We start from the raw sequence: 25859 nt of genomic DNA, 5'->3' as shown, positions 1-25859 counted from the left end.
TGTCTTTGACGGCATGGCTCTTATGGCCTCCGTCTTGAGAAAAAAGGGATTTTTCTGAGTCTGTGATGCAGACAATGTTGAAGGCACGTAAACCGGCTTCAGCCCGTATTTATTATAGAGTTTGACACTCGTTTTTTTCAGTGGTGTGAACTGAAAAAATATGACCCTGAGCTATATTGGGTCTCTAGAGTGCTTTCCTTTCTTCAGACTGGGTTAGAAAAGGGGCTCCACTTGGCCATCTTGAGGGTTCAGGTTTCTGCTCTTTCGGTCTGGTTTCAGCGGAAAACCGCTCTACTACCAGATGTGAGGACGTTTTTTCAGGGTGTTCTAAGAGTTCATCCTCCCTTTGTTCCCCCGTAGCCCCGTGGGATTTGTCATTAGTCCTCAAGGCTCTACAGGTGCCGCCGTTTGAGCCCCTGAATCAGTAGACCTCAAGTGGTTAACAGCAAAGACTGTGTTTCTTCTTGCTATTGCATCTGCCCGCAGAGTATCTGATCTGGCGGCACTTTCCTCCTGCTCCCCCTTTTTAATATTTCATCGGGATAGAGCGGTTCTTCGTATTAGGGCAGGATACCTTCCAAAAGAGGTATCTTGTTTTCATATGAATGAAGAGATTGTGGTCCCAGCCTTTCAGGCTGCAAGCCTCTCGGTAACTGAGGCTTCCTTAGATGTTGTGCTTGCACTATGAATTTATGTGGATCGCACCAACGGCATGAGAAAGTAGGATTCTCTTTTTGTGCTGTATGGCTGTCATAAGCATGGCTGGCCAGCCAATAAGCAGACGCTGGCCAGGTGGATTCGTATGGCAATTTCTCAGGCATACACACGGGCCAATCTGGTGGTGCCGCACTCGGTAACTGCACATTCCACGCAATCAGTGGGACCTTCGTGGATGGCCCGCCGGGGTGCCTCTGCTGAACAGTTGTGCAGGGCAGCCACATGGTCTTCCCTCCACACCTTTGTCAAATTCTATGCATTTGACACCTTTGCCTCTCAGGATGCCTCCTTCGGGCATAGGATTCTACTTTCTTCCGAGACACAGGAGCGTCCCTGCCCTTAGGGTTATTGCTTTGGGATATCCCCAACGTTTTTGCTGTGGACCCCATGGACCCCAAAGAAGAAGAAAACCAGAGTTATGGTATAACATACCTTTTTGTTAACTCTTCTTCTTCTTCGAGGTCCATGGGGTCCACAGGACACCCACCCTAACGCACCTGGTGTTTTTGGGTCTATCTATAACTTACTTACTCTGAGAGATTGGTCTAGAGAACATGGGTTCTTCCTTCTTATCTTTTATCTTCTCCTGCTTGGGCTTGGTAATGAACTGACTACCTGGGGCGGGGTGTATGTGGGGAGGACCCAGTGCATCCTGGGAGCTGAGAGCTCGTTTTTAATTGTTTGGTATCTGGATCACATACCCCAATGTATTGGCTGTGGACCCCATGGACCTTGAAGAAAAAGAGTTAACAAAGGTATGTTATACCATAACTCTTAGTTTTTATCCCAGGGGTACAAAATTGGGAGGCCGACTACCTCAGTTGAGAAGACATTCATTCGGGAGAATGGATGCTCAATCCACAGGTGTTTCAACAACTGATTCAGCGTTGGGGTCTCCCTCAGGTAGATCTCATGGCGTCGAGGTTGAACCATCAACTACCACTTTACTGCTCACGGACAAGAGACCGGTGGCAGTGGATGCTCGAACAACTCCTTGGTGATTTCAATCTGTTTACTTGTTTCCACCACTCCCACTTCTTCCTTGTCTGCTTCAAAGAATCAAACTAGAAAGGGTAAAGGTTAGTGGCTCCAGACTGGCCCAGACTGACGTGGTATTCCAACCTACGTCTTCTACTGATAGACGACCCGTGGCCTCTTCCTCTGCAAGAAGATCTACTACAACAGGGTCCGGTTATCTATCAGGACTTAAAGCGGCTTCGTTTGACGGCATGTCTGCTTAAAGGCTATCTTAAGACGAAAGGGTATCCCTTCCAGGGTGATTCCTACTATGTTAAGGGCTAGAAAGGAAGTTACCTCAAAGCACTATCATCGTATATGGAAGGTGTATGTCTCTTGGTGTGAATGCAAGGGTGCGCCACCGTCAGAATTCAAATTAGCCAGGCTGCTTCTTTTTTTACAGGCTGGTTTATCAGCAGGTCTTCGTCTGGGATCTTTGAAGGTTCAAATATCGGCTCGGTCGATTTTCTTTCAGAAGAAACTAGCATTATTGCCGGATGTCCAGACATTTCTACAAGGGGTGGTCAGGTTGCAACCTCCGTTTGTACCTCTAACGGCCCCATGGGATTTGGATTTGGTCTGCTCTTTTCTCCAGTCTTCCCTAGTTTGAATGTTTACGGACTGTGGAATTAAAATTTTTATCATGGAAAGTGGTTCTCCTTTTGGCGCTCGCCTCTACTAGGTGTGTGTCGGAGCTAGGGGCGCTTTCTTGTCGTCCGCCTTACTTAATTTTTCATGAGGATAGGGCTGAGCTACGTACGCAGTTATCTTTTTTGCCTAAGGTAGTGTCTGCGTTTCACATCAAGCAACCGATTGTGGTTCCGGTGTTTAAAGACGATTTTTCGGCTTCCAGATCCCTAGATGTTGTCCAGGCTCTTTGGATTTATGTTGATAGGGCTGCATCCCTCCGGAAGTCGGATACGCTGTTTGTTCGATATGATATGCCACGTCTGGGCTGGCTGGCTTCTAATGCAACTATTTGTAGATGGATTCGTCTGACAATCGGACAGGCCTATCTGGCTACATCAAAACAACCTCCTACTTTAATCACAGCGCATACTACGCGCTCGGTGGGACCTTCGTGGGCGGCTGCCCGCGGTGTTTCCCTGACCCAGCTCTGTCGGGCGGCCACTTAGTCAGGCCGGCATACTTTTGCAAAGTTTTTCCGTTTTGACACGTTTGCTGCATCTGCTTCACAGTATGGCCGTGCTGTTTTGCAGGGTTCTCTGCTCTCTCCCGCCCGGGATGTGAGCTCTGGGACATCCCCACCTTACTGAGACTCCAGTGTCCCCTAGTGGATGAAGGAGAAAACAGGATTTTGGTACTTACCGATAAATCCCTTTCTCCGATTCCACAGGGGACACTGGACGCCCACCCGGCACTGTATTGGTTATTGTTCTTCCTGGTTTGGACAGTCATGTTCTTCAAGGTCTCCATATTTGCTTGCTTGTTCATGTATGTTCTAGCTTCTCTTCTCCTTTATTATTCTATTTTCCAGCTCTCCTCGGTCACAGTTTATTAAGACTGACCTGTAGGGGGGTATAGAGGGGGAGGAGCTAGCTACTATTCAGATTTATTAAAGTGGCAGCTCCCGGTTATCCCACATCTATACCCCACTGTACTGAGACTCCAGTGTCCCCTGTGGAATCGGAGAAAGGGATTTATCGGTAAGTACCAAATCCTGTTATCCGCCAGTGTGTACCCAGCAGGCCCTGCGACGGGGGGACTAAGGGGACACCCGCACCGTGCCTCTAGGACTGGGTGGGCACAAAACGGGGCTGGGGACTCTGTTCCAGCCGGCGGGTCCCATAGCGGCTGCCCAGGCCCAGCTCCAAGTCCTTTGTAGCCTGGCCTGGGCAGCGCTGGGCTCTTCCAGGTGGCTCAGCTGCGGCCCGGGCCTGACCTTTAAGCAATGCGGCAGCGTGATGTCAAAGGTCGCGTCTACACACGTACGGCAAGCTGCGGTGTGGAGGGCATGGTAGAGGGATAGGGGAAGATCATGGAACATGGATACGGAAGAAGGTGAAGAGGGCATAGGCAGCTGATAGGGGCTGGGGGCTGGAGGTGACGTAGGCTGGGGACAGAGGAAGGTAAAGGGGGCTGGGGGCAGAGGCAGGTGAAGGGCTGATGGCAAAGCAAGGTGATGGGGGATTCTGGGCTGAGGTTGGTGGTGAGAGGCTCAATTTGAGGAAGGTGATGAGGGACTGAGAATGGCTGGCTGCAGACACCATCCCTTCTATCGCTGAGACACCCACAGCACTGTCATCAAGAAGACCTTGCAAGAGACAGTAGACAAGAACTACAGCCTGCATCATCAGTGGCAGAGAGACAGTATAGTAAGTCATAGTGTATTTTTACTTTATTTAAAGGCTGGCATATCTTTCAGTTAACATTCTCATGCTTCACATACCACACTTGCAGGGGAGGGATGTGTGGGATCGGGGGTGGTGTATCAGGGTATCGGGACATCAGTGTACTGGGCCCCAAGATTTCTGTTGCTGGCCCTGGTACCCAGAATTAGATTACTTTTGGGGAGTGGCCAAGTTCTTATTTATCTTTGATTTTCTATATAACCCCAGAAGGCTATTCTAGGACCAGAAGTTTGGCACTGTACATGTTAAATATATTTTCTTAACTCTCTTTGCTAATTGAATCCTATTCAGGAAGCTAATCATAAATACTGAATGAATATTGCAATTCAAATGGCTAGTCATATCCTGGGACACACATAATTACTCTTCTGATCCCAGTTGGATACTGCAGTTTTCAATCACCCTTGCTTCTGAATACATTTAATGATAAGACACCAGGCTGTACTCAGAGGTGTGAATGACAGAGCGTATGTTAATTGAAGAGATCAGATCAGGTTTTTCAGGTGACGTTTAATATCAAGCTGATGAATTTGATTTTTGGGAAAGATTTCTGGACTGCACAACCTGACTATATATATGATGGGAGGTGCTACCTGATGAGACTAATTGCAGGCACAGAAACAGACAAATCTCAGGTGCACAGCTCCAAATTATTAATAATATATATAAATGCAATAAAATTTTGCAATCTATAGAGGTTTTTAGCATAATCATGGCCAAGGTTATGGGCCTACCCACCATATCCAGGTAACCTCTTTCGGGTAGGTCCCTAACATACTAGGGTTCAAATCCAGAGCGCAGGACCCCCCAAAACTGGCCCAGCCAAGTCGCCCCAGGACACCACCATAGTAGGTAAAGTGCAGTGTAAAGAGATAGTAAGGAGCAGCTGCATAAAAATTTTAATTTGATTTTTAGCTTTAAAAGGAACATGCTCATGGCATGTGAAAATCACAAATACTAAAAACAACAGCAAAGAAAAAAACAAAACATAAAATGAATTGTCTGGTTTAATGAATGTTGTGCGAAAAAGGGGGTAACAGTTGTAAATTATATTCTAGAAAATTTATAGTTTAACTTTTAAGTTTTCTTTATATAGAACAGTCCCTACCAGCTTGCAGGGTAATGAGGCTAGCTTCCCATAGATACAGGGCCAGATTAACAATGGGGCAGATGGAGCTCCAGCTCCAGGCCTCCACATAAAAATAGGCCCTTTATCATCATGAAATCACAGGCAGCCATACATTCTAAGTATTAAAATAGTTTTTCTAGTTTTCTAACACAATTAAGCATTTTTTTCAATTTTTATGTATTCAGGGAGACAGCGGGGCTGATAGCGTATGGGGTATACACACATGCACTTGGCACTGGTCACACCCACACAGCACTGGTTACAGCTCCTTCCATTCTCAGTATAGGCCCTTAAACGTTTTCAGCCCCAGGCCCATGTGGCCCTTAGTCCGGCCCTGCATAGATATGCATTGATGATGTACTCCAGCACGATCTGGTGATCAGAACAATTTAAAATCTATTTGACACTTAATGACTGGGTGGATGTGGCTGTTAAGTATGTTTTCCTATGTAATCTGTGTTTTTAGAGGCTGTCAGTTAACATAATTGTAGGTTGTAGAGTAATATTGGTTAGTATAGAAACAGAATGAAATTCCGCAAGTTCTCAATGCAAGAGACAAGCTCTTTTATTAGTGTATATTTTTTTTCTTTACGGACTCATTTGTGAAGGTGTATCTGTCAGAACATCTAGTGGTATGGGTTTAAGCCACCTGCGCTGAATCGTGTTGTTGTTAAAACCCTACTCTTTTTGTTTGGGGAGTAGTGGGACTGTTGTGATGAATAGTAAAGGTGGGTACCGACGATCCGAGGGCTGACATATCGGGCGGTCCCTACACACGGGGTAATCCGGTGCCCGACCGCTCAATATGCTGGCCCCCCTGCTTAGCACTGCATGGGATCATCAATCGATTCGCCTGATCTGTCCTACATGCAGAAAGATCAGGCGAAGCTATGGACGACCCCACAGGAGCGTGCAATGCACAATATCGTGCATACACACGGAACAATGTTGCTGTTTTATCATTCCAATGCGTAGGATCGTGTGCAATATCATTTTGTGTAAATCCCCGTAATACAGGTTTATGAGCAAGTACACTCTGTTCTACTGCTAAAATTCGGAAGGAATATAAGACCTCATTCAGAGCCGCTCGCAAAAAGCAAGCGCTCATTCTGAGTGAGGGCGTGTTACCACCCACAGGTGAGTGACTAGGTGATGGTCGCAATGGTCGAGACCATCGCGACCATCGGGGCTTGCGACCAGACCCTTGCGGTAGGGTCTCGTCTACTGCAAGCCCCAGGTAGCTTCCTGCTCTAACAGAGCAGGAAGCTCCCTACTGACATCACTGGTGATGTCAGTAGGGCCGCCTACAAACGGCAAGCGTTCCTTCAGGAACGCCTCCGTTTCTCCGGCCACCCCGCCTACAAAATGGGGTGAGCTGTCGATCAACATCGACAGCCGCCCATTTTGTAGCGAGCCCCGGAGCGAGTGCATTTGTCACTCGCTCCGGGGCTTGCGCACGCGCAGTGTGAGCGCTGCACGTGTGCAGGCCCTCACCATCGACCCGCTTGCGAGCAGGTCTGAATGAGGTCCATAATGAGCTAAATAATGTTAGTGTTACTAGCCAAAAGCACGAATTGAAACCACTCTATGGAAACCAAGTTCAGTTGTTCTTTACTCACAATATGAATGGTGCTGACTATTAATCTCTCCTGATAAACATTCAAAAGTAAAAGGACACATGTTTTATCTGAATGTCACACAACAACAAGGAATTGAATCCGCACTAGAAAAAATATATTGGTCTATACAGATGAGCCTATGATTGGCATATAAATATTTGTTACACAAAAACCAACTCAAAGCATTCCATATACAGAAAACCTGTATTAAATTAAGTGTTGGTGGTGCTCCCCCTGAGTCATAATACACAAGATTCGTACAAAGAGGAGAGAAAGCAGACTCTTTTCTTTTTTTTTATGGGGCACTCTTATTGATTTGTATGATTCAGCTAAAATATAACCTTTATTAATGTATTAGTTAAAATGAATGAGTCAAAAAATTAATTAGACAAACTATGTTAATAATTATGCTCGGGGTATACACAGCAACATTTTTTGTTCAAAAAACATCAGATCCGCAAATATCACTTGACATGAGTTTTTAGTTTCTCTCATAAATAATGTGGCTACCCAATTCTGCCACTCCTACTAATCATCAAATATATACAGTAGGTAGGACATGTAAGCAACAGCGAATTTTGAGTTCCACATAAATGCACCCACATGTAATAAATTGTGTATTAATTGCAAAATAAAAAAGCTCAAAAGAAAAACCCTTTAGTGCAAAACCCTTAAGTTCAGCACTAAGGACCTCATTCAGACCCGGTCGCAAGCGCTGCGCGCTCACAACCGGGTCGATGTTTTGGTCCTCTGCACGCGCAGTGGCCGCACTGCGTGTGCGCAAGCCCTGGAGCGAGAGAGAAACTCTCTCGCTCCGGAGCTCACTACAAAAGGGCCGGCTGTCGATGTTGATCGGCCCATTTTGTAGGCGTGGTGGGGGGGGGGGTGGTTTCACAAACTGAGGCGTTCCTTAAGGAACGCCTGCCGTTTTGTGGGCGGCCGCACTGACAGCAGTGATGTCAGTGGGGAGCTTCCTGCTCAATCAGAGTAGGAAGCTCCCTGGGGCTTGCGGTTGCCGAGACACAACCTTAGGGTCTCGTCGCAAGCTCCGATGGTCGCAATGGTCTTTACCATCGCGACCATCAACCTGGTCGGTCGCTAAAGCTGTGGGTGGTAACCCACAGCTTAGCTAGCGACCAGGAGGCCGCACTTAAAAAATCAAGCAGCCGCCTTCATTCAGAGAGAGCGATCGCTTCTTGCGACCGCCTCTGAATGAGGGCCATAGTTGCAACCCGGTTTATCACATTCATTAAATATAGCCTGTGACTTTTTATACTTGTGACATGTACCAATTTTGCTGGTAACTGAATAACTAGTGTTCTCAGTATATTATCATAGGATTAAATCCTGTTTATAGTAACACAATTACCACATCCATATATCCTTTATAAACATGAGCTGCAGTGTTAGATCTCTGAGTACCGGTGTCCTATGTATCAATTTATACAGAGAAAGCATGTGTTTGTGCGTCACTGTTAAATCTTCCAACTACTGTCCGTATATCAATTGCCACAATATTATTAGTAAGTGAATAAAGGAAAAAGGAAATAACAACCTCCACTCATTACATCTGATCTAATCTCAGCATGCCCGTAGATATAAACATAATGTCAGAATATAACACATCAAACCACACATGCTAATGAGTGCTCTAATTGACATAGGACTCTCAGAGCTCTCAGTTCCTGTATCACATGAGATTAATGCTCGTTTAGTGGGTGTAGGTAGGTATTGGAACAAATGCATATCACCGTCTAATTAGGTTGCAGTGTCTGCAGGGCTGGTTCCCGTGTCGGCTGGTCCCTGCTAAGGTAAATGGAAGATGATCGTTTCGCCTGAGCAGCTTGCTCACTTCCTCACCGGCCTCTAACAGAGCAGGAAGCTCCCTACTGACATCACTGGTGATGTCAGTAGGGCCGCCTACAAATGGCAGGCGTTCCTTCAGGAACGCCTCCGTTTGTCCGGCCACCTCGCCTACAAAACGGGTCGAGCTGTCGATCAACATCAACACCCGCCCCTTTTGTAGCGAGCCCCGGAGTGAGTGCATTTGTCGCTCGCTCCGGGTCTTGTGCACGCGCAGTGTGAGCAGGCCCTCACCATCGAGCAAGTCTGGATGAGGTCCATAATGAGCTAAATAATGTTAGTGTTACTAGCCAAAAGCACGAATTGGAACCACTCTATGGAAACCAAGTTCAGTGGTTCTTTACTCACAATATGAATGGTGCTGACAATTAATCTCTCCTAAGAAACATTCAATAGTAAAAGGACAGATGTTTTATCTGAATGTGTCTTACCCTTGTTGTTACATTGATAAATAGATGCAGCTTTTTATTTATTACCATAACTGGTTATGAGAATTTAGATCAAACTTTTAAACTGCTGAAGATTTATTTTGTTGTAGTTTCACATTTGTGTTTCTACCCCACCAAAAAAACATAGGCCCAAATGTAGTAAGGTGAGAGATTAGAAAATGAGAGAGTTTAGCAGTAAACTGTCACATTGGTCGAGTTTTATCTTCAAAATGGGAAAACATCTGGATGAGAGTTTAAATCGTGAGAGTTTTTTGAGTCTAAACACATGGGAATCTGCATGTTCTCACACTCCATTACATTGGGCGAGTTTAAAAAGTGTGAGAGTTTACTGCTGAACTCTCACATTTTCTAACCTCTCACCCTATTACATTTGGCCCATGGTTTCTAGTTGAAATCTTACTGGCACTTTTGCACCAAAATCCCCGGTCTGACGTGGGAATTGGAACACTGTTCCAACATTATGGCTCCAACCCGGGTTATTCCCGTGTCGGGCCGTTTACACTGCACACAGGTGCATGGTTACGTTTTCTGCCGACGCTTGGAAGTAATAATAATAATAATAATACAATAAATCAATCACCTAGCATCGGTAAGCTGGCTGTTCCTATGCTGTAAATGGGACCCGGGTCACCTGTTTGCACTGCCCCGTAACCCGGGTGCAACACTTCTGCAACCCAGGTTGGATTGCTGGGTCACTGGACCCGGGTTATTTTTCAGGGACCCTTTTACGATGAGCCGTGACACGGCAATAACCTGGGTAATTTGAGAGGTTATTTGGCCAGTGTACAAGGGGTAGATACAATGCACATTGCCTTTTTTCTACCTACTTCTTGTGCAGCATAAATCTCCTGCAGCCCAGCACAATGTTTATGTGCTGGCATTAGTACTGCTTTCTGCTGCTTTTGTTGGCACTGTTACCATGCAACTAAGCATTAACATACCAAGTTCAACTGGGGTTGTCACAGGAACCCAATACCACCATTATAATGACATCAAAGTCCCCCGCCAGAAGTGGCTGGCCATATTCGAGAAAGGAAGATGCCATTCAGATAGATCACTTGTAATGATACCGACATGAGTTCATGGAATGTCAATTAAGCATTTGCTTACACTTCTGGGGTTATAGTAGCTATGGGGTAAAACCTGAAGATGTTCGTTTGTTCGTTTCTCATATTTGTGCCTGCATTTCCCCATGTAATGCTTCTAAAATATTTATCTAAATATTCTACCAAAAAAGGAAAAAACTAAACAAAATCTAGTTGCCCTGTGAAAAATAAATAAAAAGTCACCACATACTTGTAAAATTCTCCTTGAGAGACTGAAATTTAGGAATAAAGATTTTTTTTTTCTCTGAGCGCCTTGTGCCCCATTGGAAGAAAGTTCTACACAAATAAACTTTGGGCTCAATACAATTATTTGCGATGCACTCGTGGGTGCAAGTCATCCAACGGGCGCACTTGATGGCAGCCTGAATTTGCATAAAAGTGCTTGCAGCCCCATAGGGCTCAGAGCAAAATGATGCGAATCTCGGCTCAGCGCAGGCCGCAAGGGGTGCGAGATGCCGTGCTGTTGCCAGCGTTTTAACGCCGTGGCAACGGCAACTTGCACTCTTTGCAATCAATTGGATTGACCCCATAATGTTAGATGGAGAGTGCTGGTCTTTTGAATTTTGAATATTATGTGTTATTAAATACAAACACACACTTTATTTTTTTTTATTTTTTTCATGCAGTGCAACATTGATTGATAGAAATAGTTATAAATATTTTTGCTTTGAACTGTTATGCATTCTAAAGGGCGGTTGCTTAAACCTTCATCGTTTGTTGCTCAGCGACAACACACACGTTATTCATATGGACTGAGTTCTGTATTGGAGACAGTTTGCTCAAGCCCCGATCTGCACTATTCAGGGCCAGGCAGGAATGGAAAGCTGCTAATGTAACAGCTGCTTGTAAACTTACTGACCCACTCAGGCACATTCTTCTTCTGAGACGGGAAAGAACAATTGTGAAGCTGAGGCATGATTTACTTGTTTACATTCTTTCATAGGGGAAGCTGAGGATCCTAAGCCAAGAGTGTACAGTGGTGTCTGTAATCCAGCTACCACTACTTTGTCCTGATGATAAAATGAAACTACAACACCTACTACAGTTTGAAAAGTTTGTAATTTGTTGAGAAAAATGCATTGAGAAAACAGGATGAATAGAAATATAAATGGAAAGAAAGCACCAAGCGCAAAGAGGGAGTATAACTCAATTAATGTAAAAAGGTAAACAAATAAACAATTGTGTGAACCGCTGCCCACCACCTGGGAATATTGCCACCACTCCCAAACAGCACAAAAAGTGTCGGAGAACACAGAAAAAATATGTAGGTGGACAGGCGCTATACACACATAATCACCATAGCAATATGCATAAAAAATAAAACAAATTTAATAAGGATATAGGTTACTCGAAATGTAAAAATATATAAGTGTGGATGAAGGAAAATTTCAGTAGCATGAAACACTCTATATGAGCTATATTCTGAAACATAGGTAATATGTGCTAAACATTCACAAATAATACGGATGGAGAGAAAATGGCAAAGTAGTAATGGTATCTGCTCAATAGCCCCATTACCGCCCACAAACAGCACTTCCTGGCTCTGCGTAGCCGTGGCTAGTTCTCGCACTGCGATGCATGCACAGTACGCGACAAATGGCCGATTGCCTGTGTATTAGCTACTGCGTTCCTTGCTGAATCAGGCCCTTTGTTCCCGCAACTTACTTTGAACCATCCATTAGGGATTGTATTAAGTGAATAACGTTAACATACATTATATGAGCTGAAACTTAAGCCAGGGCTACAAACTGTCATTATTTAACAATACATATTTATTATTATTTTATCCTCATTGTTTATCACCTATTTTTAGATCAATACACATGTTAATTACTTTTATATTAACACATTTGTGACCTGATGGCATCATTTTATTTGATGATGTACAGCGGTGATCTTTTTTGTCTTTTGTTTGTTTATTTTTTTTTACTGTGGTGTTTTAGCTTTGAAATGTTATATATATGATTTTGGAAGAAGAGGTTTGTGAAAACCATGAATGGGACATTTTACTAGTATCTGAAGTCTGAGATGGGTTCTTCTGATGACACACTGGTTCAGATAATGCAAACTGAGATAAAGGCTGTCAGTGTATGCTACATATGAAGATACAACACAGCACTTTACTGATAATGACCTTAAAATACCTGGAGTTTTAATTTTCTGATCTAGAAGCAGCAAGCTGTCACCATCTCACCATGGAGTCAGCACTGTGTGTCCTTCCAGGCTACATCAATATTTACATTCTTGGATTTCATTATGCTCCACTGCCTGGTGATTCTTGCTCTTGTCTTACTTTCTAAACAAAGAGCTTTCTCTTGGCCATACATAGACATTCAGGAGAAATCCTTTTTTAATAGAGCGAACAGAGGAGATATAACTACTACTACAGTGTTGGTTCAGTTTAATTACACTTGTTGCTACACATTGTCACACTGGAAGCGAGGATTTTCATTATTTGGGAGCTATTTTAAATATAGCATGTTGACATAAGCATTTTAGATTATGGAGACTCTCTGATGAGGCATATAACATGTCCTAGTTAATAATGGTCAGGAAATTGTTTTCCTACAGTACCCTTGGAAACCATCAATGAAAACTTGTGGGTGCCTGCAGCTCGCAGAGACTAGTATATGTACCCCAGTGTGTATTATTATTATTTATTACCAGTTATTTATGTAGCGCACACATATTCCGCAGCGCTTTTACAGAGAATATTTCACATCTGTCCCTGCCCCAGTGGAGCTTACAATCTATATTCCCTACCGCATGCTCACACACATACACACTATGGTAAATTTTGTGGGGAGCCAATTAACCTACCAGTATATTTTTTGGAGTGTGGGAGGAAACCGGAGTACCCGGTACCCGGAGGAAACCCACGCAAGCACAGGGAGAACATACAAACTCCACACAGTTAGGGCCATAGTGGGAATCAAACCCATGACCTCAGTGTTGTGAGGCAGTAACGCTAACCATTACACCGTCTGTGCTGCCTATTATACATAGGCCTGTACCTTGGCAATAGCTTTACAATTTAGTAATTCTCAATTAAGATTAATAGTCTCAGAATAAACAGTAGCTGTTTGTACAACCCTAATTGCAAATACCTAAAATCCCCCTTCCCCCTTTTTAAATAAGTATATCAATGCCATTTAGGAATCTTCAGCTCCGGGCTGTAGTAAGACATTATTTGTAGTTGCTGGTTTTCTGGAACTCTTCCTAATATGTGGTTTGTTGCATGGAGTGGTTAACACTGCAGAAGAATGTTAAAGCTGTAGTGATGACGGCAGGCAAAATACTTATTTGCAATCTGTGATATATACAGTGCGAATTGTGTAACCAGACAGTCATAGGAATGTTTAATGACGATGTTTTATGAACTTCTGTTATTATTGGCTTCTTAAGCCAAGGAGTTTTATAGCACCTTGGAGAAGTTGAGCATGTTTCACTCGGATGGATAAAGGATCGGGGTTTGCAGATTTAATCCACTTGTTTACCACTTGTAGATTTATGTAGTGGGGGTATGCGACACATGGGCGTAAATATAGTAAAGGAGTTGCAGGCACTCACAAGTTTTTGCCGATTTAGCTGCTAGATTTAAAACTTCAGTAACTTAAAAGACAATACAAGACTGGAAGTGCCTTTTTAAATTTGCTACTTTAATTCTAGTGGCTCATTTGTCAAAATTTCACGAGTGCCTGTAACAGGCTATTACATTTTCCCTTTTGTCTTCTATAACTGTTTACACTGCATTGCCATTGAGACTTTAATAATAATAATGATGAAAAAACACCTATAAAAATACTGTTACTAATTATACGATAAAACAAGTCTTAGGCCCCATAGACTGATCTGGTCCTCCTGACCAACCTACACTTGGCTGTTGACCATTTCTTGCAATCCTCACCATTGGTGATGAACCTGTCGTCTGGTATTTTAGTGACAGATGCCCACCGAAAATACTTAACTGAAGTATTTTTTGTTATTTTTAGCTTTCTGATTGAGCCCAAATGAACAGGCTGTTTCTATAATGATATTATGTTATTTGGGACATAAAACTAAGCATAGGCTAGGCAGATGAGTTTTTCTTCTCAGAATTAAGGGCTCCCTGACTTATCACATGAAGAAAGGAGAAAATTGGAAATAGGCTTTCAGATGCAGTTTGGTGCAAGTCAGCTGCAGTGAACAGTTTGTATAGCTATAGCACATTCTCCAATGCACAAATAGAAGGCCCCATTCAGAGATAAACGTTCATCTCTGATGTGCAGAATGGTTCCTGCGATTATGCTCACAGACCCCTGGGGGAGGATGGTCACCGTTTCCAGGAGGGACGAGGCTAGGGTCTGTGTCAGCGGATGCAGATTCCTGGACTCTGAAGTGACCAGCACCCGGGTGATCAGGATGTCAGAAGCTTCATCTCCCGCAGCCTGACCAAAGTAGCGTCCATCGCGAACCATTAGTCGTGACGGTACTTACAAATGCAGCAAGAAGGTGTCTGACACCTCCCCTTCTGCATTTGCATTAAGATGAATGGAATTGCAAAACTGCTTGTGTGTGCGGCTCTGCAATTCCGTCCATCTCTGAATCAGGCCCAGAGTGCGCTACAGTGGGTCTATGTACCTGTCTACCTGTTCTGTTGTATCTCTAACCAGAGTGAAGCTGGGTACACACTAAACGAAGTGTACAAAAGATCAGACGATGCGACTGACGACCACACGGGAGCGTGCAATGCACTATATAGTGCATTCACACTGCCCGATTTTAACGATTTGTCGTTCCAATGCGTTGGAATTGGCCAAATCCTTTACAAAATCGTGCAGGTGACTTTACTTGTGCTCTGGATTGTGGAGATGTAATTTCAGGCATCATTTGAGCCATAGAGAGGTATTCAATTAGATGAAAAAAGTATGAACATTTTCGCCTGTTTCAGGGGTGAAATCATTCCCTGCACGTCTATGCTTTTCGCCTAATTCAATTGCAAAACAAGCGAAAACGGAATTAGGCGAATGCGGAACAGACGAAAAGTACTGAAAGAATTGGGAAAATCAGTCTGTACCCCAGAAAAAGATGCACTAACATAGGAAATCAATATAGATGTGTACTAATAGCTTTAATAAAGCTATTTTGCGTACTTAAGTTGTGTAAATTGCTTGCTATTAGCTTCTTTGTAAAAGTGGTGAAGAATGGCATAAAGCAGTATTTTTTGGTGAAAATAAGTAGTCCAGCCAAATTTGGGGTACTTGAAAATGGGTACTAGCGTATTTTTATATCTCTAAAGTGAACTTTTAAAAAATGTGAAAAAAAACACCTGACCCATCCTTGCAGCCCCCCAAGAAGCCTATTTAACTAGTTTTTGTGCTTGTCCCCCCACTTTTTAGATTTTTACCCAAAAAATTACTTTTGGGGTGTTCTTAGGTTTTTGTTTTTTTGCAGATTAGTGTTTTGGGGGGCTGTCCCAAGGGTTCTGAGTCGTTTCCCCACGTCCAAAATAAAGATTTTGCACTTCTTTTCACCTGCTATTGATTGGAGAATCTTTTTTGGAGAGTTCAATGCATCGAGTTTCCGCTTAGGCGAAATTGTCCTGAAATTGAATTTGGCACAATTTTTTTAGGCAAAATTTTCTCAAAAAAACAGGCAAAAAGGGCTTTTCGCCTCTAATTGACTATGGCCCATAGTGTAACAATTGAGTTTCCCCCAAAAAATTAAACATGGCAGCTGACTTACTATTTGTTCTGGAAAAACAAATAAAGCACTGCCCCGTTCATATCTGAAAATGACAGCTTCGGCGTTCTATAGAAAGACTGACCGATTGCTGATCTAAGAAAAGTAAGGAACTGAAATGAATCTGTTTTATTATGTTGATAAACTGAGGCTCTCACTTAAAGTTCAAGGCACTGTTTTATGACTGCTGGTGAATAAGCAAACCTGCTATACATTTAAAAATATTGACTAATTCTTAGGGAAACAATAGTTATCATTGTGTTTTTATTTAGAAGTGTTGGTTAAGGCTCCTTTATTCTTTCTGTACTTCTAAAATGCTTCTGGATCTGTCTCCCCACGCCCCCACCCATCAATTGCATAATGCATCCATTGGCTTTTATGAGAGCCATAAACGAAGAGGAAAGCAAGCAGTTTGCATGTACACATTATATACGTGCACATTATGACTGCAACCACATTGAAGACTTCTAGGGCTCATAATTTCCTGTGACACATCCATCCTGGATTAGTGCATGTTCTGACCCTTGTTAAGTCACTGGGGTGCTGTCATGTGAATTGCTTATGTAGATGTCTTTCATGCATTACCTTTTTTACATGTAGCCAGATCCTAATTTTAGTGTAATGAAATAGACACTCATCCAGGTGAATAAGCTTCTGCTTACAGCACTGTAATAGTGAAGGTGCGCATTAGTGTTCACTGTTCATGCTGCTTTCACTAGAAATAAAATCTTGTTTGATATAAGAGAACCACGAATATAAAATAACAGTGAATGCCTTACTGATTCATGCAGGTGTCCCCTTTCACACATATATCAAAATCCCAGGTTTTTGCACATGAACATGGGATTTTGGTACAGATGTGTTCTCATACATCTAGCCTCGATGCGCCGCACACAGTGCAACTTGCCTGGCGCAAGTGAGCCACCAGGTCCTGTGCAACTCTGCCAGTGTCGGGCGTCTTTTTTTTTTTTTTTATGAAAATGTGTTTAAGGGCCGGATTCAATTAGACGCGAAAAAGTTTTGCCTATTGCCGCTTTCCGCCTGTTTGGAACTTATCTCCAAATTAAATTCCAGGCGGAATTCGCCTAAGCGGAAACTTAAAGCAATGTAATAGGCAAAAAAGTTTCTCCAATGAATAGCAGGGGAAAAGTGCAAAATCTTTATTTTGGGCTGCAAATGTGGGGAAACGACCCAGAACCCTTGGGACAGTCCCCCCAAAGGACAAATCTGGCAAATAAAAAGGAAAAAAACCTCTAAACACCCCAAAAAAGTACTTTCATTTTTAGGGTGAAAATGTAAAAAGTGGGGGAACAAGCATAAAAACTAGCAAAATAACTTCTTGGGGTTCTGCAAGGATGGGTCAGGTGTTTTTAGGATTGCAGGTGCATCTTTGAAGTTTTTTAAAAGTCCACTTTAGAGACCTAAAAATATGCTAGCCCCCATTTTCAAGTACCCCAAATTTGACAGAAGTACTTGTTTTCACACAAAAATACTGCTTTATGCCATTGTTATGCAAAGACGCTAATAAGAACCAATTTAAGTACACCAAACACTTTTATTAGGGCTATTAGTACACATCTACATTGATTCCCTATGTTAGTGCATCTTTTTTTGGGGTACAGACTGATTTCCCTAATTCTGACAGTCAGGGCCCGGAGAGAGAGGGGCCCTGGCTGGCAGCGATGAGGAATGCACCAGGCGGCAGCAGGCAGGGAGAAAGATCATCAGCGCTCTGACATTTCAACTGTGGGCTGTGATTAGCTCGTGGAACGGCAGCCAATCAGGAGCAGCAGCCATTCCGCGAGGTGTGATTGGCTCCTGGTCGGCTCCATAGTTCAAATGCTGCAGCGCCGCTGATGCTTGCGGCTGGCTCGAGTCCATAGTTGAATGCCACAGCGCTGATTATCTTTCTTCCTGCCTGCCGCCCAGTGCATTCCTCGCCGCTGCCAGCCAGGCCCCCTTCTCTCAGGACAGGAGAACTGGTATGCTGATCCTGCCCTGTGCCCCCCCCCCTTGTCCAACCAGCCTTCCCTGCACTGCCCCCCCCTCAGTTAACCAAGCCAGCCTTTCCTGCCCCCCCCCCAGTTCAGCCGGCCTGCCTTGCCCTGGCCCTCCCCAGTCTAGCCAGCCAGCCTTCCATATGCCCCCGCCCCAGTCCAGCCAGTCTGCCTTCCCTACCCCCCCAGTCCAGCCAGCCTTCCCTACGCCCCCCCCCAGGTCCAGCCTGTCTGCCTTCCCTGCCTTCCCTGCCTTGCCCCTCCCTCAGTCCAGCCAGTCTTCCCTGCGCCCCCTCATAGTCCAGCCAGAGAGCCTGTCTTCCCTGCCCCAGTCCAGCCAGTCATCCCTGTGCCCCACCCATGTCCAGCCAGCCTGCCTCTCTTCTCTGCCCCTCCCCTACTGCCCTTTGCCCCCCCTAGTCCAACCAACCTTCCCCGCCCATTGCTACCCCAGTCCAGTCTTCCCTGCCCTGTGCCACCCCCACCACCATGCCTAGCTATCCCTGGTTTATGCAACAATTTAGGCAACACCGCTGATATAGCTCCACTCACGTTATCCACAACACTGACCAACTCTGCCCTATACCCAGGGGAGGGAAGGGGGGAGGGAGGGGATTTCTGATGGTAGCCCTGCTGACAGTACTTTCCGCCTGTTTAGGAATTGAATAGGGCGAAAAGCGGGGGGACGCGCGTAAACTTTTTGCCTCTGAAGGAGACGAAAAGTCGGACAGGCAAAACTTTTCCGACTTTTTGAATCTAATGGTATATGGAATGCGATGCGACTAGGACGCACCAGCAGACTCTGCTGATTCATTTTATATGTGACACTTGTATATCTGTGTGTATCGGAGTCTGTACATGAACCACAACGGAAAAAGCTGCTGCTGCATTGTGGCACTTTGTATACAGATCACATTGCTACTTACATGCATTTTTGGGGAAAAGAAATGCAAAAAAAGATGCCTGGCGCTAGCAGAGTCTCACGGGGCCTGGTGCGCCAAGGGGAGCTTTTTTGACACGACTGCAGCAAAGATGTGTAAGGACACATCTGTGTGGAAAAAAGAAACAACCGGTACAAATCCCAGGTCCACGACCCAGTTCTTTACCTCGGTTAGGCAATTTCCTGGATCCTAAATCTGAAAGGGGTTTACTTGTTTTCTTTCCCATAATTCATTCCCTCCCCCACCCTCCCTCTCTGCTGTGGCTGACCAGGTATGGTTTTAGGATGGAGATAACACGCTGTAATTGTAATAGAAATGCTATCAGCACCGCATTCATGCTTCTCTGTATGCACGCGTGACTGGTCTGATTAATAAGAGTATAATTACATGCAAAATCAAATTGTTGTGGAATTTACGGTCTCTAAACAGTGCAATGGCGTCCTTATTCATTCATTATTATTTAAATTATTTGATTATGGTCAGAGGCAATGTAACGTGCTGTCGTCTCTCCAGAATGCAGATTTTATTTCATCTTCCTCAGAAATCTCCCCTCAGGGGTAAAACTTTCATTTCATACTGGAAAAAAAACCAGATGGATAATGTATATGAGGCATTGTGAGAGAGACAGAAATCATACAAAAATAAGAATGAAATCAACCAGTGTATACAGCATTCATGTCTACTGCAAACATATTGATTTACATGCTTGGGGAATTGCAGTATTATGTGACGCTTTTGAAAGCTGTTAACTCATTGGAGTAGATGTATAGTTTTAATTGTGTGTTTTTTGTTTTTCTTCATTTTGGATATATTTCTGTATTTTTATTTAGAAGATATTGGTCAGGCCCTGTTTTTAATATTAAATATTATTTTAAACACACAGTTATGCAAACATTTCTCACTAGCTGTCATTCAATCTTTTAGTTCAGGCATGTTAAAAACTGTGACTCTCCTCCTGTTGACCTACAATCCCCAGCTTGCAAGGCGATATTTTCAGTAATCTTGTTTTAAATGGGAACCACTAGTACTCACTCAATGCATACGGTATGTTCCCAATAGCCTCCTCTCACACTCACTGCTAGACTAGGTCACCCGTTCCTGGTATCTGGAGCGTTACTGGCCCCCTGCTGGCACCTTTAATGGCAACTTATGAAAGCTGGGAGATGTTTGACTCTATCGTGGGTGAAAACTTGTCTGTGTGTTTGTGTAGTTATTGGTCAGACATGACAAAGTTTGAGTACTTATTTCTCCTTTATAATGCTTTGCTGGAGGTCAGGAATGTGTTACAATACAGTTTAGTAGCCAAGTAGATAACATTACTAACCTGTGTATCTTGATGTGCAGTTCTTAGGATATATTAATATCTTCCTGGCAGACTCAGCTGAGAAGAGTTGACGTGGTTATTTTTGGATGGCCTGCCCTCAGGGCATGCACATGCTTTGAGTTTCGCTGCTATCTTGAGTGGCTGGAACATGTTGTGGCTCGGAGTAATGTACTTGTCCCAGAAATGCTTGTGGCTAAATCAGATGGAAAAAAAAAAAAAGGAGTCCTCTGGGAACCTCCTGAGTGCAGTGTAGTCATGTATGATGTGTGTGTGTGTCTATGGATAGATGTGTATATGTGTTGGGTACTTCTCACATCATTTTAAGTGATAAACTGGCTTTTAGTATGAGCTTTCACTATGCTGCCTCCCCCAGTTTCCTGCTGCTAATGGTTGTATCGGCCTGGCTCACTGGCCATAATGATGTCATTTGTCTCCAGGGCTGTGCATGTTGTACTATATATGAAAGGGAAGTAAATGAACGTGTCGTCATTGGGTATGTTCTACCAAACCGTTTTTTACTTCATGCTTTATTTGTATAAACTAGATTCTACAGGACATACTAGTTTCTCAATGGGATGACTGAACATTGGTGAGTTATAGTGAGCTGTGGGATTGGTGTTGTATGCTTGCCTCATATTGTATTAGCTGTCAGAGGTTAAGCAACTATACATTAAAGATTGCAAAACACAAGCTGAGTGCTCCTTGTATAGTTTTTGTATTATAAAGGAGGCACAGTAAGTGTTTTTTTTTTTTTTTTTTGAAGATCTTACGATGAGGCCCTCTCTCTTGTCTGTTCTGCCCTCATAAACCTCTGTGTTCTTGTATTAGGTCTCTTGCATGTTCTTTTCTATGCAAGGGTGCTGCAGAAGTTTATGGCACTATGTCAATAATAATTGTGTGGCAAATATTTAATGACTGTTTTGTGTACTCATCCCATATAGCCTTCTTAGTACTACTCGAAGTTTGAAAACAATATACCATGTCTAGCTGTATAGGTACTGTAAGTATAGTAACTATTCACCAATTTACCCTGAGTGTATGGCACACGCTATTTATATTATCCCGGAGTGTGGCGCACACAATTTATATTATCCCAGAGTGTGTGGCGCACATTATTTATATTATCCCCGAGTGTGTGTGGCGCACACTATTTATATTATCCCCGAGTGTGTGTGGCGCACACTATTTATATTATCCCCGAGTGTGTGTGGCGCACACTATTTATATTATCCCCGAGTGTGTGTGGCGCACACTATTTATATTATCCCCGAGTGTGTGTGGCACACACTATTTATATTATCCCTGAGTGTGTGTGGCACACACTATTTAGATTATCCCTGAGTGTGTGTGGCACACACTATTTAGATTATCCCTGAGTGTGTGTGGCACACACTATTTAGATTATCCCTGAGTGTGTGTGGCACACACTATTTAGATTATCCCCGAGTGTGTGTGGCACACACTATTTATATTATCCCCGAGTGTGTGTGGCACACACTATTTAGATTATCCCTGAGTGTGTGTGGCACACACTATTTAGATTATCCCTGAGTGTGTGTGGCACACACTATTTAGATTATCCCTGAGTGTGTGTGGCACACACTATTTAGATCATCCCTGAGTGTGTGTGGCACACACTATTTAGATTATCCCAGAGTGTGTGTGGCACACACTATTTAGATTATCCCAGAGTGTGTGTGGCACACACTATTTAGATTATCCCTGAGTGTGTGTGGCACACACTATTTTATAATCTATATCTTATATGTTTATATTTATGTCTCTAAAGTTTGCATTCAATAATTGTTCTGCAGCCTTGTAATATTACAGCACCTCTTATAAATAGAAAAATGCATTTGTAAGGAATTTATATCAGTTACAATATGCAATAATTTGCTGACTCTTTTTATGGTCTCTTATCATTAGGGCTAATTAGATGTTGGTTTTAAGAAAGTACACACATCCGGTTCTGAGGGTTTGAGGCATCATTCCATGGGCTACTTGGCGTTCAGTCGCGAGAAAACGTAGCCTGCAGCATTCCAACGTTGCGTTACCTCTCATGACCGCAAGTGGGCATAGGAAGAGTTTGGGAGAATTAAGATCACCCAGTGATCAGCAGGATGTCACCTTATATACAGTGTTCCTATCAAGGGCCAAGTATTGCAGGAGAAACCTTAGCAGCTGATGGGACTTGGTGATCTCTAGCTCTGTTCAATATGCTGTAGGCTTATAAATAAAACATAATAGTTAACTGGCATGGGTCCAGCAAGTCTACTGCATTCAGCACTGTGTCCAGATCTCCATGAGGATATAAATATTGTAATCTGTAAATAGACTGCTTGCCAAAGTGGCACACATCGGCTTCATGAATTTTAAAGAGCGAAATGTAATACACAGAACAGGGAGATAAATTCAAAGTAAACAGAAATTTGGAGAGAACTGAGTGAATGGTTGATGTTTTCCGTGGAGGTGATTTACATGCGTGTCTTGGAGTAATATTCAGAGGGGTTCTGGTTGTGTAAGTGAAGTTATTGCACAGGGTAGTGTGGAAATATTTCCTTCCTTCAGTGCCCAGAACTTGCTGACTATCACATAGTCCTCCAAATATCTTTTATTGTGAAGAAAAGCAGAAAATAACAGGCCCTTCTCCTGCTGTGGTATTGCTATATAGCTTCATTTAAATAAAACAATCAAGTTCTAACTGTTACAAAGGATGTTTATTCTGCTTCTCATATACGTCTTTGTGGGGTCACATCAGTGCGGTTTATATACAGATGCTGAATTGAGCGGTATAATTAGTACAGTTTTATCACATAAGTCTGCGCTTTCCTCATTCGCACAATGTGTCACAGGATTACGGCTTGCAGACATAAAGTAACTGCAGGAGCACAAATTTTTAAGGATGGCTGAATTTCACAGCATGTAAATAGAAGTCCTGCAAAATGTATACATAATGCAGTAGTTCCCAAACTGTGCGCTGCGGCACCCTGGGGTGCCTCGGGACACTTGCAGGGGTGCCTTAGCTTGGTGGTCCAGCACCAAATCTAATTCTTTATTCTCAATGTAATGTAAATATGTGCACAAGCAGAAGCGCAAACTTGTCCTCCACCACATAACTGACCCTAAGGATGACAGGTCAGCACAATTTACTTCACTTTATTACTTCACTACATTTCTTTCTGAATTTCTCAATTATAACATTTTGGCTTAGGGGTGCCGTGAAAATAATACTAATTCCCTAGGGCGCCGTGATTCAAAAAAAGTTTGGGAATCACTGGCATAATGTATCAAGTGACATACAGTATGAGTACAGGATTGCAGTATTGAAATACAGATACACTGACACACACACTGACACAGATACACACACACCTTTCACACAAATGCAGCAACTGTAAAAACATCACTGACATCAATTGAAAGTTCCCCACCCCCTGCGGAAGTCCGCCCCCCCCCCCCCTCCCATCCCTGCAAAAACAAAAAAAAAATGATACTGACCTGGCTGGTCCAGAGCAGAGAGAGCATCGGGGAAGGAGAATCACCCTGTCATAGTCACTTCCGGCGGCAGCTCTCAGTATAGAGAGAATGGGAAGACTGCCTGGGAGGGGCTGCGCGCTTCTGCTGCAGCTCCCCCAGCAGCACCAAGAGACACACATGCCTGTTTGTTCAATATTCAGTCGGGGAGCAATGGAGGTGCTGGGGGGGGTACGGTGTCCTGGCCGCCGGCGCCCCCCCTGCGGGGCCTGCCACGGTTACGCCACTGCAGATATTGTTTTTACTTTTGTTCTCCCTGTTCTAACCAATCTGTCTACTCCAGTGCAGTCTACCGCAATATACTGTGTGGTGTCATGTGATTGAAATTATACAAGCTTATGTTCTGTATTATGGATTTTACAGTTCAATATTCATCAGACCTTTATTACGGGTTAATAAACTGTTAATCTGCTTTTTATTAGTAGCATTAGTTAAACACAGTGGTATCTACCACATTGTACAGTATGAGCCCTAGAACAGTCAGCTCCTGTACTACAAATTGTTTTGCAGTCTACCGATCTATACACAATGGGCCAGACTCGAGGACCCCTTGCTGTGAGTTTGGTTTTATTTTTCAACTACATTGAGATGCTTATTTCAACATTTATATGCCTATATACGACTTGGATGTTAGAGATCAGATATGTTGTATTTCTCTGTAAGTAGTGATAAGCTATGGCACTTGCAGCTTTCCTTGTATTGTACAACGCCTTATGGAAATAGCGCCACCATCAGCTGTGCAATAAACACAGAGCTCAAGCCATCAATAATGGGAAAAAGCTTGTGTATTTATGCTCTGTATAAAGACCTGCTTCAATTAGTGATTATGAACAATAAAAGAGAGTCCTATAATGACACCCTTTGTAACAAGGCCACAATAACCGTGTTGCTGTAAAGCTGCAGCATAAGCTATGTTCTGCACGGCACCTATTATTAAAGGCACAGTTGCTCTTAGAAGTGAAAACACATTTTAAATCCTCTAATGCTAAGATTCCAGACATGCGGTTACAAGCAAACTTTCCTTTTAGAAGCAATTATTCTACCATTTGGCTGTAGCTGTTTGTGGTTGGAACTAATGAGGTTGAATCTGTCTGAAAAGGTGCGTTTTAAACCAGCTTGTCTGAATAATCGTTTTTTTTTTTGTCCGTACAGTAAATCATGTGTTCTGCATGTGCTTGAATGACACTGGGGAAGGGGAAGGTAACCGCTTGCTGCGTCTCTCACATAGCCTGATTAGGATTGTAGTATCTGTATTTAAGATTTACCGATGGCGGCCTTTGATTTTCTGCAGTCCCAGATTATGATACGTATAGAATAAAATCACAAAAGCCAAAAAAAACCTGAGTGCAGCTAATTGTTTGAAAACATTTTGCTGCAGTAAAGTCTAATCCAGACATAGCTTATTTCTTTTCCTCCTTGGCTGCCTGGAGCACAGAGCCTGGACCGCAGGCTGTAAAGTGTTCATTTGTCAAATTACTCCCAGCTACCCAAAGATTTTATTTCCTGAATAGCGGGGCGTAATCTTGCTAGAGCTGCTTGTTTTTAGTCATTCCTTAATATGAAAACATGATCGACCCAAAGGAAGTCATTCTAAATATAACAGAACTGCTGGAGACATCTGATCAATTCCAAACAGTTTTGGTTTCTTAAAAATATCAAGTGTTTCTCAGCGTTCTCCCCATGATCTATTTCTTGGGCAGTCCACCCGTCAAAATTTTCCTGCCTCCCAGCGCTGTGACGCGGCCGAAAGTCGCACTGCACTGATGTTTCATATAGAAGCATCAGCGTGGCGTGACTTATTGCCCGAGTCACAATGCAGCTCAGTGCTCGGAGCCGCCCCCACCGGTAGGAGGATGCCAGCCTTGCCCTCCACTTCGACCCTGTCCTGGGAATCTGTACGAAAAAGCGGCAGTCGGGATGCCTGCTGTCAATATACCGACAGCGGCATCCTGATACTCAGGATCCCAATAAGGTTCTAGAAAATATAGTAATCCTCCCCCCTTCTCACCCTAACCCTCCTTTCCTGCATACGAACACTAAAGGTGTCCCACACACATAGCGATCTGCACA

The 25859-nt window shown here is 43.5% G+C and overlaps 1 protein-coding gene across 1 annotated transcript in view; it reads left to right on the top strand.

Annotated features, from left to right (window-relative positions):
• Positions 1–25859, top strand: part of JMJD1C (jumonji domain containing 1C) — a 271779-nt gene that overhangs the window by 40201 nt on the left and 205719 nt on the right. The window lies entirely within an intron of this gene.

The sequence above is a fragment of the Taudactylus pleione genome, unplaced genomic scaffold (assembly GCF_031769625.1).
Source record: "Taudactylus pleione unplaced genomic scaffold, aTauple2 ptg000518l, whole genome shotgun sequence".
NCBI classification, from domain to species: Eukaryota; Metazoa; Chordata; class Amphibia; order Anura; family Myobatrachidae; genus Taudactylus; species Taudactylus pleione.
The sequence above is the reverse complement of the archived record's forward strand: the minus strand, read 5'-3'. Positions and strand labels throughout refer to the sequence as shown.